Source organism: Pisolithus orientalis (genome assembly GCF_024613125.1).
Source record: "Pisolithus orientalis strain OTSU chromosome Unknown F5J12scaffold_38, whole genome shotgun sequence".
Taxonomy (NCBI): domain Eukaryota; kingdom Fungi; phylum Basidiomycota; class Agaricomycetes; order Boletales; family Pisolithaceae; genus Pisolithus; species Pisolithus orientalis.
Genome location: NW_026260819.1, coordinates 64,795 through 77,460, shown reverse-complemented (window position 1 = coordinate 77,460; position 12,666 = coordinate 64,795). Strand labels below are relative to the sequence as shown.

At 49.2% G+C, this 12,666-nt stretch overlaps 2 non-coding genes across 2 annotated transcripts; one reads left to right on the top strand and one right to left on the bottom strand.

The window, feature by feature from the left end:
• The first annotated feature begins 2,845 nt into the window (after positions 1-2,845).
• Positions 2,846-2,918, top strand: F5J12DRAFT_t175. The gene has a single exon. It is a non-coding gene; the product is annotated as a tRNA-Phe (tRNA).
• Positions 2,919-9,608: 6,690 nt separating this feature from the next.
• Positions 9,609-9,681, bottom strand: F5J12DRAFT_t168. The gene has a single exon. It is a non-coding gene; the product is annotated as a tRNA-Phe (tRNA).
• Positions 9,682-12,666: the final 2,985 nt, after the last annotated feature.

The following is a 12,666-nucleotide window of genomic DNA, read 5'->3' as shown; positions in this document are numbered from 1 at the left end:
GGGCTGATTTTGATGAGAGGTACTTCCCTCTGTCCAGTCGCCCTTCCACACCTTCCCTACCTGCGCCTCTCCCTCCAAAGCCTACCCAAAATGCGCCAGTAGCTCCTATACCCTCCATTCCACCCCCTACAGCGCAATACTACCATCCAAGCACAGATCTGGACACAGATAGTGACACTGATGATGATCTGGATCAAGGGGGAGTAAGTGAGCCTGTGGCAGCTGATCCAGACCCCATACAGCATCCTGTCGCAATTCCAGAGGTCATACCTCCTCCTCCTCGCACTCCCTCGCCTCCAGCACCTCCTAGACCTCCCAGTCCCATTGGAATTGGTGCCAGACTGCCTGCTAGGCGCAGACAGAAGCCCAGGGACTGGTGGAAACTCTCTCCTGCGCAATTAGAGGATGTGGATGACCCAGATGACAGTGATGATGAACTGGCCATGTCTGCATCCATCCCTGATGAGCCACTCACATTTGCAGAGGCAATGCGTCGCCCTGATGCAGATAAGTGGAGAGAGGCAGCCCTGGAGGAGTTAGCTGCTCACCAGAGCAATGGGACTTGGAAACTTGTCCCTAGACCTGCTGCGAGCAAGGTGATAGGCTCCAAATGGGTATTCAAGGTGAAGAGGAATGCAGATGGCTCTATAGATCGCTACAAAGCGAGATTGGTCGCCAAAGGGTATAACCAGCGCCCTGGATTCGATTATCTCGAGGTTTTCGCTCCAACAGCTCGCCTTTCATCAATTAGAGTCATCCTGGCTCTTGCAGCTCTCCATGACCTTCACCTTCGCTCTGTGGATGTCTCTCATGCCTATCTCAATGGGGAGATGGATTGTGAGGTCTACATGACCCAACCAGAAGGATTTGTGGAGGGAGACCCAAAATCTCAGGTGTGTCTGCTCCAGAAAGCAATTTATGGTAGCAAACAGGGCGGAAATCGCTGGAACAAGAAGATGCGCTCTGTGCTCGAGTCCCTTGGCTTCAGACAGACTTATTCTGATGCTAGCATCTATATCTACTCCAAGGATGGAGTAACCATCATTCTGCCTGTCTTTGTGGATGATATGACTCTAGCTTCGAAATCTGAGACTGCCATCGACTCCTTTGTCTCACAACTGAGCCAGCACTTCAAAATTCGTGATCTGGGATCTACAACTCAACTCCTGGGGATCAAAATCGACAGAGATCGCCCCAATCGCTCCATATCCATCTCCCAGCGACAATACTGCCTGGATGTCTTGACTAGATTTGGAATGGCAGACTGTAAGCCCATTTCCACACCTATGGAACCCAATCTTCGTCTATCTCGCCAGCAATCGCCCCAGAATCCTCAGGAAGTCGAACAAATGCGCCAGGTTCCCTATCTATCTGCTGTGGGTGCTCTGATGTACTTGGCCACCACAACTCGACCAGATATCACTTATACTGTTGGAGTACTGGCCAGATTCAACTCTAACCCTGGCTGGGCTCACTGGCAAGCTGTAAAACACCTGATGCGCTATCTCAAGGGCACTCTGGACTATTCTATCACCTATGCTCCTGATCCTTCAAGTTCTGAGCCATTTACAACATTCTCTGATGCTGACCATGGTGGTTGCAAGGACTCTGGTCGCTCCACTGGTGGATATGTCGTCAAGATGGGTACTGGTGCAGTATCCTGGTCTTCCAAGCTTCAGGGAGTGGTCGCTTTGTCCACCACTGAAGCAGAGTATATTTCTGCAGTCCAGGCAGGCAAAGAGATCAAATGGATGCGAAATCTGTTGCAGGAAATTGGCCTCCCTCTCCCAGATGCTTCTACCCTTCGCATTGATAACCAATCTGCGATTTCTGTGGCCAAGAACCCAGAACATCATGGGAGGATGAAGCAACTTGACCTCTGCTACTACTGGCTAAGAGATGCAGTTCAGCAGAACCTGATTTTGCCTATTTTTGTCCCTACAGTCGACCAGGCTGCAGATCTTCTCACCAAACCGCTACATCGCACCAAGGTCATCGGATTCTGCAAGATGCTAGGACTTGGTACATCAGGGGGGAGCAATTGAGTGCAGAGGTGCACATTCAGGGGGGAGTGTTCATATTAGGTGCCTGTGCACCTCAGACCGCATTTTCCCTTTATCTTATCCCTGTCTAAACCTTCAGACATGTAGTGGACACTTAGCTTCGCTCTAAGTGTCCTTGGTTTCCTTTTATTTACTATTTACATTTGTTTATCATTTTTGCGCACTTACTGCTCTGTGCCCAGTGAAATTTTCTTCAGTCTCTTACACTGGGCACCAGTGGCCTCAGTTTGTGGATATCTCAACACTCTAAGTGTCCTTGGTGTGCTTTTATTTATTATTTACAGTTGTTTATCATTTTTGCACACTTACTGCTCTCTGCCCAGTGAAATTTTCTTCAGTCTCTTACACTGGGCACCAGGTACAGTCCTGTATTACTTTACTCAATAATAGTCTCTTACACTGGGCACCAGTGGCCTCAGTTTGTGGTTATTTTAACACAACCTGGCACATTTGTTCAACTTCCTGAGGGTTCTGAGGCGATTGCTGGCGAGATAGGCGAAGATTTGGTTCCATAGGTGTGGAAATGGGCTTATAGTCTCCCATTCCAAACCTGGTCAAGACATCTAGGCATTATTGTTGCTGGGAGATGGTGTTGCTGTTAGTGCCTGTGCACCTCAGACTAATTCCCAGGTTCCCCACCTTCCATATTAATGATGTGTGCACTTGTTTTCTTCAGTTGTTCTTTGTTTGTTCTGTTGCAAGTGTAGTACTCCAGCACTCAGCAATGCTAGTCCCTACTAGCACTTGGTGGTTAAACCACACCAAGTAAGCCTAGATACCTTGACCAAATAGCTCAGTGGTTAGAGCACCCAGTCGAAACCTGGGAGGTCCAGGGTTCAATCCCCTGTCTGGTCGCATTTATTGCAACATGTTCAGTGTTTGCATTTTTACTGTGCACAGAGTGTCTTGTTCTTTAGTTACTGACTCTGTGCACATAGTGCTGCATATTGGGATATTTTAACAGATGGATATGGAGTGATTGGGGCGGTCTCTGTCAATTTTGATCCCCAGGAGTTGAGTTGTGGGGCCCAGATCACGGATTTTGAAGTGCTGGCTGAGTTGTGAGACAAAGGAGTCGATGGGAGTCTCAGATTTTGATGCTAGAGTCATATTATCCACAATCACAGGCAGGATGATGGTTACTCCATCCTTGGAGTAGATATAGATGCTGGCATCAGAATAGGTGTGTCTGAAGCCAAGGGACTCGAGTACACAGCGCAACTTCTTGTTCCAGCAATTTCCACCCTGTTCGCTGCCATAGATCACTTTCTGCAGCAGACACACCTGGGATGTTGGGTCTCCCTCCACAAATCCTTCTGGTTGGGTCATGCAGACCTCACAGTCCATCTCCCCATTGAGATATGTTAAAATATCCCAATACTCAGCACTATGTGCACAGAGTCAGTAACTAAATTGTTGTCTATGTAGTTTTACACACCTATGTGCACAGAGTCAGTAACTAAAGAACAAGATACTCTGTGCACAGTAAAAATGCGAACACTGAACAAACAAAGAACAACTGAAGAAAATAAGTGCACACATCATTAATATGGAAGGTGGGGAACCTGGCAATTAGTCTGAGGTGCACAGGCACTAATAGCAACACTCCCCCCTGATTGTGCACCTCTGCACATTAAGAACTCCCACTTGATGCACCTAGTCCTAGCATCTGACAGAAGTTGATCACCTTGGCCTTGGACAGTGGTTTGGTCATCAGGTCAGCAGCCTGGGCATCAGTGGGGACAAAAGTGGGCGGAATGAGTTTGTCCTGGACTGCATCTCTAAGCCAGTAGAAGCAGAGATCAAGTTGTTTCATTCAGCCATGGTGTTCAGGATTCTTGGCAACAGAGATGGCAGATTGGTTGTCCATGTGCAGCACAGAGGGAGAACACAGTGGAGAAGCGATTTCAGAGAGCAAATTTCGAAGCCACTTGATCTCCTTGCCTGCATGGACAGCTGCTATGTATTCTGCCTCAGTGGTAGATAGAGCAACGACATTTTGAAGCTTGGAACACCAGGAGATTGCTCCAGTACCCATCTTGACAACATATCCACCTGTAGAGCGACCAGTATCCTTGCAGCCACCATGATCTGCATCAGAGAAGGTGGTGAAGGGCTCAGAGGTTGAAGGATCAGGAGAATAGGTCAGGGAATAGTCCAGAGTACCCTTGATATAGCGCATTAGGTGCTTTACAGCCTGCCAATGAGCCCAGCCAGGATTGGAGTTGAATCTGGCCAGAACTCCAACAGTGTAGGCAATGTCTGGGCGGGTAGTGGTGGCAAGGTACATCAGAGCACCTACAGCAGAGAGATAGGGTACTTGGCGCATTTTCTCGATTTCTGAAGCATCCTGGGGAGACTGGGAGTGAGAGAGGCGAAGATTTGGCTCCATGGGTGTAGATAGTGGCTTGCAGTCAGCCATGCCAAACCTTTCCAGTAAATCCAGGCAGTATTGGCGCTGGGAGAGCGAAATTGAGCAATTGGGGCAATCTCTGTCAATTTTGATGCCCAGGAGTTGGGTGGTGGGTCCTAGATCTCGCAGTTTGAAGTGCTGGCTGAGTTGGGAGATGAAGGAGTCTATGGCAGCTTCAGAAGACGAAGCAAGAGTCATATCATCCACAAAAACAGGCAAGATGATGGAGACACCATCCTTGGAGTATATATAGATGCTGGCATCAGAATAGGTTTGTTTGAAGTGCAGGGACTCCAATACAGAGCGCATTTTCTTGTTCCAGCGATTGCCACCTTGTTTGCTGCCATAGATGGCTTTCTGGAGCAGGCAGACATGATATTTCGAGTTTCCTTCCACAAATCCTTCAGGTTGTGCCATATAGACTTCACAGTCCATTTCCCCATTCAGGTAGGCATGGGAGATGTCCACAGAGCGCAGATGGAGGTCCTTAAGAGCTGCAAGAGCTAGAACCACTCTGACAGAGGCAAGGCGCACTGTAGGAGCAAAGACCTCGAGATAATCAAAGCCAGGGCGCTGATTGTAGCCTTTTGCGACCAGTCTGGCCTTGTAGCGATCTATGGAGCCATCAGCATTCCTCTTGACCTTGAATACCCACTTGGAGCCAATGACTTTGCATCCAGGGGGTCTAGGGACAAGTTTCCAAGTGCCATTTGTCTGGTGAGCTGCCAACTCCTCCAGGGCTGCTTTGCACCATTTGTCCGCATCAGGGCGACTCATGGCTTCTGCAAATGTGAGAGGTTCATCTGGAAGAGCTGCAGACATGGCCAACTCATCATCAGAGTCTTCTTCACCACCAGAGTCCTCCAATTGAGCTGGGGAGAGCTTCCACCACTCTCTGGGCTTCTGTCTTCGCCTTCTGGGCAGTCTGGCACCTATGCCAACAGGACTAGGGGCTCTTGGGGATGGTGCAGGCGATGGAGTGTGAGGAGGTGGCGCATCTTGAGCTGGTTGAGCTGGGAGAGGCTGGATGGGCACTGGATCAGCTGCTGGAGCCTCCAGAGGCTCTATCTCCCCCCCATGATCCAGGGAATCTCCAGAGTCGCTTTCTGAGTCAGAATCTGGGTGAGGGTGGTAGTAAGATGGTTTGGAAGCTGGAGGTGCAGGTGGAGGTTGATTGGGTGGGTTTGAAGCATCCAGAGAAGGTAAGGAAGGGCGCTTGGACAGGGGGAAGTACCTTTCATCAAAGTCAGCCCTTTCTGAGATTATGGTGTGCTTGGAGGTGGGATTGTAGAATTTCTAGCCCTTGTAACCTTCTGGATAGCCAATAAAGACACATTTCTCTGTGTGGGACTCCAGAGGGCGCCTCTTGTCTTTCTGGACATGTACATAGGCAGTACAGCCCCACACTCGAAGATGGGAGACATCTGGCTTCCTTCCATGCCATAGCTCATATGGGGTCGCATTTTGGAGGGATTCAGTGGGGCACCTGTTCCAGACATGGACCAGGGTAGCTAGGCACTCACCCCGGAAGGCCTTGGAGAGCCCAGACTCATCCAGCATTGCAGTGATGCGCTCAGATAGCACCCTATTTGCTCTCTCTGCAACTCCATTTTGTTGGGGGCAATTCCTGACAGTGTGCTGGCGCAAAATGCCGCATTTTGATGTGAAATCTTCAAAGGCCCTGCTCATATACTCCCCTCCTTTGTCATCGCGCAAAATCTTGAGTTTTGGCTCAGATTGGTTCTCTGCAAATGCCTTGAACCTCTGGAAGGCATCAAAGACTTCAGATTTTGCCTTGAGAGGCAGGACAAAGCGAAAATGCGAGTAGTCATTGATGAAAGTGACCCAATATCGATATCCTGAGAAGGAGAGATGGCCTACATCATGCACATCGCTGTCGACGAGTTCCAGAGGCCTGGTTGCATGCCAAGTCGAGCTAGGAAAGGGATTTGCATGCATCTTTCCAGCCAGACACGGTTCACAGATGGGATCAGGGGAGGACTTTGAGTCTAGTGTCATGCCAGTGACCAAATTTTGCTCTAGAAGCGACTTAACACCAGCCACATGGTGGTGGGCAAGCCTTCTGTGCCAGAGGTCTAGGTCTAAAGGGCAGGTGGTTGCAGCAGAGGCATATTCAGTGATGGGGAGTGTCTCCCCCTCCAGGAAAGTGCTATTGTTGTCCATAATTCTTGCAATGAAGAGGACGGGCCCAGGGGGGCATCTAAAGGATATCTGCGAAGAATTGATGCTGGCAGAGAAGCCCCTGTTACGACAGAGATATAAGACAGAGAGCAGGTTGTTGCGCAGGTCAGGGACATGCAGGACATTGGTGATCTCCACAGGGCGACGCTTCTGGCCTCTGACCACAGGCACAAACACCACAGACCCAATTCCAGCAGAGTATACCAATTTGTTGTCTGCCAGTCTCACAGGGACACATTTGGGGGTGTAATTGCGCAGCCAGTGGCGATGAGGGGTCATGTGTGCAGTGGCACCAGTATCTGCATTCCAGTGGACATCTGCATCGAGTTGGAGAGGGTAGAGAGGTCAGGAGGGATCTGTGGAGCGAAAACTTGCATTTCCAGCAAACTCAGCGATTGGGGGCAGGTTTTGGCTGTGTATACATCGCCTATGCATAGTCATGGGCTGTTGGAGCGAATTGGAAGGCATGGGCACTTGATTTGTAGCACTGGGAGGCTCCTGGAGATGGATAGTGGCCAGGGTTGACCAAATGAGGTCTGGATGATCCTCAACAGCTTCAATGAGGGTTCTGAAGCGACCAGAGATGGCTAGATACAGTGCTCCAGCTGCTTGGTTCGCTCTGAGGTCCCATTGGAGGCACAGATCGCTTTTAGAAACTGGAGGGCACATTTCAGTTCCACTGACAATGGTCCACAGTCCTTTAGAGCGCAGGAAGGCCTTCATTTCGCTGTTCCAGGCAGCATAGTTGGAGGCAGTGAGCTGGGTGATAGAGAGGGCAGCAGTGGTGATGTCTTCACTCATGTTGGCAAGGAATAGACACAATGGGTGAGTTCTGGGGCTACTGGCAACAAATATAGGGCTAGAGAGCAAGGGATAGGTCCAGGAAGTATGGAAAGTTGCACAGAGGTGGATGATGTGGCAAATGACGTGTCCAGAGAGTCCTAAGGCGCGGGGCTCATAACCTGTTAAAATATCCCAACACTCAGCACTATGTGCACAGAGTCAGTAACTAAATTGTTGTCTATGTAGTTTTACACACATATGTGTACAGAGTCAGTAACTAAAGAACAAGATACTCTGTGCACAGTAAAAATGCGAACACTGAACAAACAAAGAACAACTGAAGAAAATAAGTGCACACATCATTAATATGGAAGGTGGGGAACCTGGCAATTAGTCTGAGGTGCACAGGCACTAATAGCAACAAGATAGGCATGAGAGACATCCACAGAGCGAAGGTGAAGGTCCTGGAGAGCTGCAAGTGTTAAAATATCCCAATACTCAGCACTCTATGTGCACAGAGTCAGTAACTAAATTGTTGTCTATGTAGTTTTACACACCTATGTGCACAGAGTCAGTAACTAAAGAACAAGATACTCTATGCACGGCAAAAATGCGAACACTGAACAAACAAAGAACAAATGAAGAAAATAAGTGCACACATCATTAATATGGAAGGTGGGGAACCTGGCAATTAGTCTGAGGTGCACAGGCACTAATAGCAACAGCAAGAGCCAGGATGACTCTAATCGATGAAAGGCGAGCTGTTGGAGCGAAGACTTCGAGATACTCACATCCAGGGCGCTGATTATACCCTTTGGCCACCAATCGAGCTTTGTAGCGATCTATAGAGCCATCTGCATTCCTCTTCACCTTGAATACCCATTTGGAGCCTATCACCTTGCTCCCAGCAAGTCTAGGGATGAGTTTCCAAGTCCCATTGCTCTGGTGAGCAGCTAACTCCTCCAGGGCTGCCTCTCTCCACTTATCTGCATCAGGGCGATGCATTGCCTCTGCAAATGTGAGTGGCTCATCAGGGATGGCTGGTGTGGGTAGGGAAGGTGAGGAAGGGTGAGTGGACAGAGGAAAGTACCTCTCATCAACATCAGCCCTTTCTGAGATTATTGTGCGCTTTGTGGTGTCATTGTAGACTTTCCAGCCTTTGTAGCCATCTGGGTACCCTATAAAGACACATTTCTCCATGTAGGACTCCAGAGGTCGCCTTTTGTCCTTCTGGATGTGCACATAGGCAGTACACCCTCAAACTCGAAGGTGGGAGACATCTGGCTTTCTCCCATGCCATAGTTCATAGGGGGTCACATTTTGGACTGCATCAGTGGGGCATCTGTTCCAAACATGGACCAAGGAGGCTAGACACTCACCCCAGAAGGCCTTAGGAAGGCCAGACTCCTCCAGCATCGCAGTAAGCGGCTCAGAGAGTAGTCTATTGGCTCGCTCTGCCACTCCATTTTGCTGTGGTCGATTTCTGACTGTGTGCTGGTGCAGAATTCCGCATTGGGTGGTAAAATCAATGAAGGCATTGCTCATATACTCCCGTCCCTTGTCATCCCACAAAATCTTGATTTTTTGTTCACTCTGGTTCTCAGCAAAGGCCTTGAAGGTCTTGAAAGCCTCAAAGACCTCAGATTTCGCTTTCAGAGGTAAAACAAAGCGATAGTGAGTGAAATCATTGATGAATGTGACCCAATACTTGTAGCCTGAGAAGGTGGCATCGCCTACATGGTGTACATTGCTGTGGACGAGTTCCAGAGGCCTAGAAGTGCACCAGGAAGCAGTGGGGAAGGGGTTTGCATGCATCTTTCCAGCCAGGCATGGTTCACAGATGGGGTCAGGGGAGGATTTGGAGTCTAGGGTCATCCCAGTGACCAGATTTCGCTCCAGCAGCGATTTGACACCAATCAGGTTGTGGTGAGCAAGTCTCCTGTGCCATAGGTTGAAATCCAGAGGCATAGTGCTTGCTGCAGCAGCATACTCAGTGAGGGGAACAGTCTCCCCCTCAAGGAAGGCCGAGTTGTTTTCTGAAATTCGTGCAATGAAGAGGGAATGTGGGGAGCGAAGCCTAAATGCCATCTGCGAAGAATTGATGGTCACAGTAAAGCCCTTGTTGCAACAGAGTGTTGCAATAAATGCGACCAGACAGGGGATTGAACCCTGGACCTCCCAGGTTTCGACTGGGTGCTCTAACCACTGAGCTATTTGGTCAAGGTATCTAGGCTTACTTGGCGTGGTTTAACCACCAAGTGCTAGTAGGGACTAGCGTTGCTGAGTGCTGGAGTACTACACTTGCAACACTCTAACCATGGCTGGGCTCACTGGCAAGCTGTAAAACACCTGATGCGCTATCTCAAGGGCACTCTGGACCATTCCATCACCTATGCTCCTGATCCTTCGACCTCTGAGCTATTTACAACCTTCTCTGATGCTGATCATGGTGGTTGCAAGGATTCTGGTCGCTCCACTGTTGGATATGTGGTCAAGATGGGTACTGGTGCAGTTTCCTGGTCCTCCAAGCTACAGGGAGTGGTCGCTTTGTCCACCACTGAAGCAGAGTATATTTCTGCAGTCCAAGCAGGCAAGGAGATCAAGTGGATGCGAAATCTGTTGCAGGAAATTGGCCTCCCTCTCCCAGATGCTTCTACCCTTCACATAGACAACCAATCTGCAATCTCTGTGGCCAAGAACCCAGAACATCGTGGGAGGATGAAGCAACTTGACCTCTGCTACTACTGGCTAAGAGATGCAGTTCAGCAGAACCTGATTTTGCCTATTTTCATCCCTACAGTCGACCAGGCTGCAGATCTTCTCACCAAACCGCTACATCGCACCAAGGTCATCGGATTCTGCCAGATGCTAGGACTTGGTGCATCAGGGGGGAGCAGTTGAGTGCAGAGGTGCACATTCAGGGGGGAGTGTTCATATTAGGTGCCTGTGCACCTCAGACTGCATTTTCCCTTTATTTATCTCTGTCTAACCCTACAGACATGTAGTGGACACTTAGCTTCGCTCTAAGTGTCCTTGGTTTGCTTTTATTTATTATTTACTTTTGTTTATCATTTTTGCGCACTTACTGCTCTGTGCCCAGTGAAATTTTCTTCAGTCTCTTACACTGGGCACCAGTGGCCTCAGTTTGTGGTTATCTCAACAGGGTACTTCCCTCTGTCCACTCACCCTTCCTCACCTTCCCTACCTGCGCCTCTTGCTTCCAAACCTACCCAAAATGCGCCAGTAGCTCCTATACCCTCCATTCCACCCCCTACAGTGCAATACTACCATCCAAGCACAGATCTGGTCACTGACAGCGAAACTGATGATGATCTGGATCAGGGGGGAGAGATTGAGCCTCTGGCAGCTAATCCAGACCCCATACAGCCTCCTGTCGCAATTAAAGAAGTCATACCTCCTCCTCCTCACACTCCCTCGCCTCCACCACCTCCTAGACCTACCAGTTGTTCATATGTGGTGCCTGTGCACCTCATTTCGCAGTTTGTCCTTTATTGTGTTCTGTTCTCACTCTACAGACTTGCAGTGGGCACTTAGCTTCGCTCTAAGTATCCTTGGTTTACATTTGTTTATTATTTACATTTGTTTATCATTTTTTGCGCACTTACTGCTCTGTGCCCAGTGATATTTTCTTCAGTCTCTTACACTGGGCACAATGCCTTAAGACTGGGTGAATTTATCAGGTTATGAGCCCCATGCTCTAGGACTTTCTGGACACGTCATATGACAGGTCATCAGTCTCTGCGCAAAATTTCGACCCGCTACACCCACTACCTTGGCCTCTACTGCATTTTGCTCACACCCAAACTTCGAGACTCACCCCATCCATTCCCTGCTCCCCCTGTCTGCTCGAAACTCGCCCTAATGGCCGACGAACACTCCCACCCATCGACCACTGTGTCAACACTCACCTCCACCAACTATAACACCTGGAAGGGCGAGATGAAAGCTTTCCTTCGCACCAAGGGCCTCTGGACCATTGTCAGTGGTACTGAGAAGCGCCCTGATGACTCTAAACTCGAAGCTCAGACCAAATGGGACCTCAGAGCAGACAAAGCAGCTGGAGAACTCTATCTGGCGCTTTCTAGTGAACAAAGGACCCATGTAGATGCTGTACAAGATGATCCTGTACAAATCTGGTCCACCCTAGCTTCCATCCACCTTCAACAACGTCCTGGAGCTCGTTTTAATGCTTGGGACGACTTCTTTTCGATTAGGAAGCAGCCAGATGAGTCCCTGAGCTCCCTCATCATTAGAATCGAAGATTCTATGTCCAGGATCCAAGAACTTCGCCCTAGGGACAGTTCTAATCCCTATTCCAACAAGGATCTAGATAATGACCTTGTGTGTATGGCTATGGTGTGCTCTCTGGGTAAGGAATATGCCCATTTTGCATCATCACTACTTCTCTTCCACTCCCTGGACAAGGATAAGCTAAAGGAAGCTTTTCTGGCCGAAGAATCACAGAGGAAGTGGTGCCCTGATGCAGGGGGATCAGACCACGCATTATTCACCTACTCCGCAAATTGCAAGTGCCCAAATTCATCCCCTTGCTCGTTCTGTGATTATCAAGGGCACTGCATCCATAAGTGCGAAAGGATGGAAAGATCTAAGGCTTTCTACCACTCTAGGAAGAATAAGAAGGACAAGAAACCTGCCAACACCGCAAATCAAGCCTCCTCACCTTCTGCTTCTTCCCAGGCAACTGGGACAGCGCCAACAACTCCCTCACTGAACCAGAGTGCATCCCAAGTGGTAGAATTCGCTGGAAATGCAAGTCTTCGCTTCCCTGACCCCTCCTCCCTTCTCTGCCCTCTGCAACTCGATGCTGACATCCATTGGATTGCAGACTCGGGCGCCACTGCTCATATGATGCCCCATCGCCATTGGCTGCGAAATTACAGCCCAAAATGCATTCCTATCAAGCTAGCAGACAATAAAATCATCTATTCAGCTGGGATTGGGTCTGTGCTATTTGAGCCTGTGGTGGGAGGTCAAAAGTGTCGTGCTGTCGAGTTTAGCAATGTTCTGCATGTCCCTGCTCTTCACAATAATCTATTATCTGTTTTATTTCTCTGCCGCACCAGGGGCTTTACTGTGAGCATCAACTCTTCGCAGATGGCCTTTAGGCAGCACACTCGACATCCTCTCTTCATTGCGCGAATTTTGGACAACAACTCTGCACTC